Here is an 8,850-nt window from a genome sequence, read left to right as displayed (position 1 = left end):
GATACTGAGTGACACTGTGGGAGAAGATCTGCTGCTGAATGGAATAAGACAAACTTTGATAAAAGTAAATGGGCCTGGTGTAGTGCTGGGATCTTAACATATGCAGTATCTGCACCACTGCTCTTTCGCTTTCTCTTACTCTGTCAGATTATATATCTTATTTCTCTCTCTTTTCTCTCGCTCCTTTTAAAAACAAATTGGGAAGCCGACACCAAAACCTAATGTTACTATTAACATTAACAAATAATGAGAAATGTTCACCCTTCATTCTAATACGGATACCACTGTTCTCACAGTACTTCCATGTTTTGTGAATGAATGCTCAAGTTGAAGCAGCTGTCTGTGTTTGACCAGTTAGTGACAATCAGGCCTGCAGTCCTGTCTCCCAAAGTTCCTGAACCTCCAGAAAGTACCACTCAGTGAGAAGGAACATTTCAGGGATAAAATTTAACCTTTGCAACTAAATTCAGACCCTGGTTCGTCTGGTGGAAACTTAAGTAGGGGAGCTTCATTCCTCAAAAGTTTGCTCCCTGGGAAAAGTTCCTGCAATGGATATGAATGCAGTCAAATAGTCTTTTTTGCTTAAGAAGGTTCCTAAGTGTGTGAAATGACCCGGAGGTATCTAACACCCCATTAAAATGTGTTTTGGATGATCAGACAGTGCAGGTGTAAATGCACCCAAAATCCATTGAGGACATATTGTGATTCGATCAGCCAAACCACCGCTGGAGGTGGTCAGAGATGCACTGTGACCACACTGAACACAAGTAGAAATGCAATTCACATACACAACTACATGGTAGAAACATGTAATCACCCATGACTGGTCAAACAAGCAAGGCAGCTAAGCAGCTAGGCAGCTAGCAGTAAACCCACTTGGCCGTCCAGGGTGTATTCTAACCTCTTGTATTGTAAATGCAAACAATAGCTAAAGGTTTTGGTAAGTGAACAGCTGTTAAAGTTGGAATGAAGTGATAGCAAACGCTTACATATAGCACCTTTTAATGTTTTATATGTTTTTTTTAATTCATTATCTTCTATCTATCTGTGAAGCACTTTGTAAGTACTGTTTTAAAAAGTACACATACATATAAATACATACATATACAAATAAACTTCTTCCAGAGCTTCCTGGCCTGTGATGATGACTGCTTGAATGGTTGATGACAAGACAGACAGAGGGAGAAAATGATAAATAGAATAAATGAAAATATTCTTGGTGTGAGGTTGTTAGTCTGTTTTTGTAGACCATGTGGAAAGTGCTTCATTAATAAAGTTACTACAGGGTGGCAGAGGAACATAATCAGCTGCTCACTGCTGTCATTCATTAGGAGCCTTCTTAGCTGCAGATATGATTACTGCCCTTCTCAGAATCAACAAGACAGGGAGTGTGTGTTTGAATGTGTGGAATCAAATTTAGGGATAGCTAGTGAGAAAAGTATACTTGCTCATACATGTGCTCTGGTCCAAGATGAGTCACAGATGGGAGCTGTTATAATGTGTTATAATATTTACTGGTGTGATAACACAATTCTCAGTTCTCAATATTTAATGTACTTTTACTCCCCTTTTCTTTACAGAATATGGTTATTGCCCTTAAAAAGGAACCAAGCACATTTTTTCTCAAAGATTTTTGTTGGCATATGATATAAAAATAGATCTATCTGCTTTTGTTTCTACTGAATTCTCTCACGCCTCACTAAAATGACAAAACAAGATTCAAGTTTGTTACATATACTGACTTCCTGACTGCACTAGCAGCTGCTGAAGTATAGAAAGCATAACACTGACTAACTGTAGATAGTGGTGGTGGTTTGGGGCTTGGTAGTGCCTGATAAACACCAAAAATGATGCTGTACGTGAACAAGATTTGTAGGGATTCATACACAGTTATACACATATTATTTGCAGAGTCCTGTATGTCAGAGACACTAACTTGTGTTCTATTTGAAGCCAGGGATCTTTTTTACCTTGCTTGCTGTGAAACTACCAGCATGTCTTCCATGAGGTGTTCTTGGAGTGTGTGCACAAAACCTGCAAAAAATCTGGTATTATTTACATTTCTGGTCAACTGGCTCTAAAGCATTTTAGTTCCTTGGTTGAGCTCTGTACTGATACTGATGTTATCCCTGCCTGCAGGTCAGCCTGTACTGTACTCTCTCTCTTTCTCTCTTTCTCTCTTTCTCTCTCTCTCAGTATGGTTTTATATCCCATAAATACATTACTAACTCAATATATTCCCCCCTCCATAGTTTTTGTGTTCTTTAGTCCTCTGTCTCCTCTTCTGGTCTCTTTCTGCAGGTATTTCTGCCTCCTGCCTTTCAAGTATTACTGCTACTTATGCATTTACTACTAAAATTGTCATTACAATCTTTTTTTTTTTTTTCAATCAACCAGTCGAGGCAGATGTCCACCCAGCCTGAGTCTGGTTCTGCTCGAGGTTTCTGCCTCTTAAAAGGACGTTTTTCCTTGCCACTGTCGCCTAGTGCTGCTCATGGTGGATCTGTTAGGTCTCTCTCCATAAAAATATAAGAGTACGGTCTAGACCTGCTCTATATGAAAAGTGCCTTGAGATAACTTCTGTTGTGATATGGCCCTTTAAAAATAAAACTGAACTGAATTGAATGATATGTGATATTCCAGCAGACTAAACGTTTAGGTTTTTAGGCAAGGCACCTTTATTGTATTTGTTGATAATTGTTGCTCCCTTCCTTCTACACTTCTTTGTCGAGATATATATAAAAGGAGTATCGTCTAGGGTGTCATTTCTCAGACAGATAAAAATTCAAATAGATGAACCAAATGGAAATTCGAGTCTTATACCATGTCAAACAATACCAATAAAGCTTGGTGCTCCAGGGAGAGGTGTTTTGTGGAGCATTTGCAGAACCTACATTTGGCTCTTGATGTTTCCTTAGCTGACCAGAGTCCTCAGTGGGTGACTTGCTCTCTGGTTGGTGAAAACCAATGCAAATGTTAACTTGTGTGGTATCCCACAGCAGAGAAGTGATGACCTGTGAAATAGGAGAGGGTGTGTGCATCGGGAGATGGTTGAGGTTTGACGCTGTCTCTCGTTCACATACTGGTGGCAGTCTGAAACTGATGCTGTTTGACCTTGGCAATTCTCACACTGAAATGCCATACCTCCCCCGAACTATAGAGTCTGTACTAAGTTCACCATAATCCTCCCCCGACAGGACAGACGGACCAGCAGAGTCCAGCAATAAAAAGGGGAAAGAGGAGTTCAGACTAGAGGGGCTAGTCTGAACTAACTAACTAATTAACTAATTAACTAATTAATTAACTAGAGGGTTAAGGCCTTCCCTCAATTGACCCCTTGGGACCCAGCTGAGCAGTTTTGCTTTCAGCAGGTCTGACAAAGGTAGAGTCATTGTTAAAATGTTTTTTTGCTGGGATGTTATGGTTTCTGGTGATCAAGGAACCCCGTGCATTGACAAAATTACAAAAATACCTTAAGGCTATGTAGAACAAGCACATAGTGCAGGCCTGGACCTTCAATGACTCCAGCATGACTAAAATTGAGCTCACAGCTCTCATCAGCTAGATTTTGCAAAGAACCTTGACTGTTCTTGAAGAAAGACTGTAAGACCTTCATTAGGGATCTTTTCCTTTCAAGGGATTTTAGCTGTAACAGAATGTGGACCATCAATATGAATCATTGTGTATAGCTCTTTGCATTTGCCTATACTGCCTTGTCTCGTGAAAATAACATGTCATGTTGTAATCACTGCCTGCCTCAAATTGATTGAGTGAAGGAAGTGCTACATTTTTTCTATCACATGTGAGTCATTGGAGGGCAGTTAGTGTTCTGAGCTCAAGACTCTCACCAGAGACCACAGCCATGTCTGGTTATATTAAGGCAAGAGGATGACTTTAGTTCAACTTTTAACATTATTTTTGTTTTGTTTGAGTTTTTCTGTATTTAGAAAAAGACTACAATCTTTTTGTCTTTCCCTAACCGTAACCAAGTGCTGTAAATGCTTTAACAGAACCATGAATAATAGTTCAACAATGCTGTAGTTACTTGTCAGTGATCTTAATGTTCAGAATTTGTTGATAAAAATTCTTGGCAGCATTATGTGTCCAGACAAAGTTGCACATTTTGTATCACTTAAAGAATCAATTCATTTGAGCAAACAAAAATCTGTTCTGTGCTATTTGTGTTTGCTGTTACAACCCCCACCACACCACCCACCACACACCTCACACCTTCATGGCAGTTTGTGAAATAGTGATGAAATGTGGCAGTGGACATGAATTTTCAGTTTTCTTCATGACAGCATGACTTTAAAACTCATGTATATCGATTAGAAATGCAATTTTGCTATATTCATTAACAGACGCAGAAGTGCAGGGACGTAGGTTGGAGTGCATAGTGGGCGACGGGGGGTTCACATCCAGTCTGCGGTAAAGTTTAAGCAACAGGTTGGTAAGAAAAAATTGTAGTTTTGAAATTTAAATCAACACATTGTGTCTGAAATCACAGTGAACCACAATCTCTCACTAACCTTATCCAAGTGCTGTGTTTGCCTAAACATATCCATAAATAAGGGTAATATTGCTGTAAATCACTACACGTTGAATAGTTCATTGAAGTTAAATGTTGTGACAATTTGACAAACTGCAAGTTCTGCTGACTGTCACAGAAAAAAAAGGTACATTTGTGTCCATGTACACAAAATTAATAGATAACATGCCATGGCACTGGGTCAGCTGTTGCCCACATAAGCACACAATGATAAACTCTCTCACTGTTCACCACACAGAAAATTGATTTACAATATTCTAACATATGAACTTCTGCTTTAGTTTGTCATATATGAAATGAACATGTTTGGGCTTTAGAGTGAAGGTGGGATATGGGCATTTTGCACTATTTTCTGACATTTCATATACAAATGATCAGTTGAAAAAAACAGATTAAACAATAATGAAAATATTAATTAGCCTGCAATTAGCCTGTAGCCTTACAGTGAAAATCAAGCACTTGCAAAAAATCACTTCAACATGATGAACAAATTTCATAATCGTGTAATTCAAAACCAGTACGTGGAATCTGGTCACTTGGTCAAGATGATAGCACATGTAAACGCAACACAAACCACTGTAAGGTGTGTGTGTGTGTGTGTGTGTGTGTGTGTGTGTGTGTGTGTGGGAAGGGGGTGGGGGGTTGGCTGGTTCCAAAGCTATTCAAACTTCTAACAAACAGTTTGGATGGAGTTTAGAGCTGGCTCAGCTCCTCCTTATCCAGTGGTGTGCACCACACCAACTAAAGACAGCCTACTAATATAACTAACAGTTATATTAAATGTGCCTACGTTTTTTGGATAAACTCTCCATAGCTGTCCCAGCACAAGATATTAGTTCAGTTTCATTACTTTGCACAGTTCTTCATCAAAATAATGTCATGTTAACTTTCTGTGTCAAAGCTCCACCTCTTTAAAACCTTCAGTGTTGTGCAGCAGTCTCCAGGCAGGCCAGCAGCTGTCAGCCATCAGGACTATTTTGGTCATGGGTGAGCCGAGCCAACTTTTGCACTTTACAGTTAGAGCATCTCTGATGGAATAGAACGCTGCATGCTGGAGGCCAGATCAACTTAAGCAACAGGGAATACCCCTGTTTTCTTCCAAGCCATTGTCTGAATGCACTCAATGAGACTGTAACAGTGTGATCACAAGAGCTACATAATAGCATCAAATGCAATGATCACATGTTTTAGTGCCGTGGTAGTGATCATAAATGTCTTGTTGCTTGTGAAGAGAGTCTTAAAGCTGGAAGGCAAAGGATACACAAACACATGATGTAAAATGTAAAACCACTTTTTAATTTATCTCAATGAAAACAAAAACAAAACAGAAAAAAACTATGTTGTAAGGTAGAATAACTGATAGCAGTATGTGTACTGTATCACCAGCAACAAGAAGATGATAGTTGGTGCATTTAGTAATCAAGCCAAAATATTCAAAGTACAGTCATTAACAGAAAAAGGCTCTCAAATTGCCTTAAAAACCATAGACAATATACAGTGATGTAGAATCCCTATACAGAGAAAAAACAATTTCAGATTTCATTTCAGGTATTAGTCATAATAGACGTCCTATTGGGGCAGAAACAGTGATGTAATATTAGGTACAATTAGTATTTTGACAAGAAAAATATCAGAGCTCAAACATTAAAGGCTCCACTTTGATTTGTCACAAAAATAATTGTCAACACCTGTTTCACAGATAAGCTTAAACCTAGCTTCAGGCATACTGGTCTGATAAAACAGAAGACCCAGGTTCAGTTTCAAAATTTGCTGCCAATTATAATTTAGTTCACAAAAACATTCTTGATGCATCCAAGACTCTCTTACTCTTTCCTCCCTGTTCTCTTCAACAACATTTCATCAAAGAAATGTCAGTTGTCAGAATCCTCCTCCTTTCTTTTTTTCTTTTCCTACTCAAATGATCTCTTTCTGTAACAGCCTTGTTTCCGCTCTAAGGTCAGACCAAAGTAAAGCATGATGTTAGTGTTTTCTCTGCTTAGAACTGAACACCCACACTCCAGCAAAGGAATGGAAAGTGCATAAAACATGAGGAACGAGTTTGTGCCCACCATAGGACTACCTCAGGGCAAGTTGCATATGATCAGCTACACTGATGAAGGCCTAGGATACGCCCAAACATTTCTTCCTAACAAGTGAGCACTCAGGCTGAAAATAGCACTACATTAAAAAAGCACAAGGGTCTGTTTGGTGTGGGCATGTTGCTACAGTGAGAAGATGCCGTACTCTATGCTAATTTCAAAGTCCATCAGACTGCTGCATTTGTTTTTTGATGCAGTGCTCTTGTCTTTTGGGACACAGCCTGAAGTGGTCCAGCAAAAATTCATCTGCGTGGCTTCTTGAAATGTGTGGTTCTAGAAGTTTGGTGATTATGTGCAGGGCTGGTTGACGAACTATTGAAATAACTTGCACTAGCCAGCTTAAGACACATTAGCTTGCCAGGAACATGCTAGAACTAGTCAGGCACAATGGTTTATTGAAAAGATGTGGCATTATCTCCTGTCTGGTATATTGCAGTGGTGGGCTGTCAGGGCCAGCAAGACCTGCTGTTAGAGCATTTATCCAATCAGATTTCAGCTCTGTGTTGCCAGGTTTAAGGCCTTCAGAATCAGTGCAGGCCACTGTAATTTAAAATGAATGACGATGAAACTGTTGCCTCGCGGATCCTTTAACCAATCAGATTTTGAGTTGGTGAGATCAGGGGCCATCTAGCTGGCGTACCATGACATCGTCATTTCCATGTCATTTGATTGGACGGTCAGAAAATGTACTGGTCAGAGCTAGCAAACCACATCTATAGCTACTAGCACAAGCTAACACGTTAGCATAGATTTAATAGCTGTTTTTTCAACCCACAACGGCTGAAGGAGGAAGAAGAGTTCAGTGACTGTTGTAGAGGTTATCTGTGCGTCTCAGTTCCAACAATAAGTCCTTTTCTATCTATGGAGGCTAACGCTGAAAGACGAGTCTGCTCAGTCATATTTCTCACATAGTTCTAATTCACCTTATGTCTGCTCGACAGAGGCAGTTTTTTATTATGTGTCTACAAATAATCGGTGAGTAAAATCCATTTTACCTGTATTTTATTGTTAGTCTTTGTCATTGTATTAGTTAATATTGATATTTCTGCTGGAGATGATGGTGTTTGGAGACCTATTCAACTGTGTTCATTGGGTTTTTAGGGCATTTTTTTAGTAATGCCATTTATTCTGGCTACATGACATGTCTGTCTGTGATGCATAGTTCTGTTGTACTGTGTTTCTGTATATTGTTGATGGTTTCTATAGCTGTGCTCGGCCTGCCACTGTTATAATGTATATACTGTGTGTGTGTGTGTGTGTGTGTGTATATATATATATATATATATATATATATATATATATATATATATATACACACATGCTCAGTTGCATACCTACCTAAAATTAAGGCAATCAGTCCTGCAATAAATTTTACCTTCATGAGGGTTATCCTGTCTAGTTTTTATTTTTTTTAATTGGTGTGATTGGGTTCTACATTTTGTATTAAATCTTAATTCATTTGCTGGAGAGTGGGTTAAATGCAGCTTTGAGATCAAAATTTTATATGTCTTCCTGTTAACTATGAGCTTTAATACCCTAATGTTAACTCACTTCACCTACTACAATACCAATAAGCCCAACCAGTCTCCTATCAGTTACAATAGCACAGCACCATTCATGTTTGCCATCACTAACACTGCCCACACTGCAACTCAAGCTGTCATTTCCCCTACTGTACATACAGTATGTTCCTTAACAACCACACAGCTGCAGATACTGGAGCACTGATAGCAGTCAGGCATTCAACTCTACACCATCACTGTTCACTCTGCTCATCTTTTACTACACTGGCAACAAATTCATGTCAAAATTATTCCAACACATGATCAACCCAAATTATGCTCACAAACTCTGCCTCTGTTCATCAAGTCTGCATCTCCTCTCAAAACTCTGTTGCTTCTGTGTACAGTAATACCAAAAAGTAATAACAAAAAGTTTTCCTTTGTAATACATTTTCTCAAACACAGGAGTGTTTATATTTGTAAATTCTCAGACTCTCAAGCAACAAAAAGAAAATTTCTTAAATGTTTACCAAACTTACATTTATAACGTATGGAAGTCCAGTTTAGTAAAAAGCAATATACCACTTTTTTCAGTAAGATAAAAACTGTCTCTCAGGTGTTACATGATATTTAAGACCTCATGTAAAGTGTCCTAATCGTTGTATAGCTAGAGGGTTCAACCTGCTTACAGAGGAATTAC

The 8,850-nt window shown here is 38.8% G+C and overlaps 1 long non-coding RNA gene across 1 annotated transcript; it reads left to right on the top strand.

Moving 5' to 3' along the window:
* Positions 1–5,704: 5,704 nt before the first annotated feature.
* LOC127142391 (uncharacterized) lies at positions 5,705–8,322 on the top strand. Its single transcript, XR_007813082.1, has 2 exons — positions 5,705–7,898; positions 7,975–8,322. It is a non-coding gene; the product is annotated as an uncharacterized LOC127142391 (long non-coding RNA).
* The last annotated feature ends 528 nt before the right edge of the window (positions 8,323–8,850 follow it).

The sequence above is a fragment of the Lates calcarifer genome, linkage group LG4, assembly GCF_001640805.2.
Source record: "Lates calcarifer isolate ASB-BC8 linkage group LG4, TLL_Latcal_v3, whole genome shotgun sequence".
Taxonomy (NCBI): Eukaryota; Metazoa; Chordata; class Actinopteri; family Centropomidae; genus Lates; species Lates calcarifer.
Note: the sequence above shows the minus strand (reverse complement) of the source record. Positions and strands in the feature narration are given on the sequence as shown.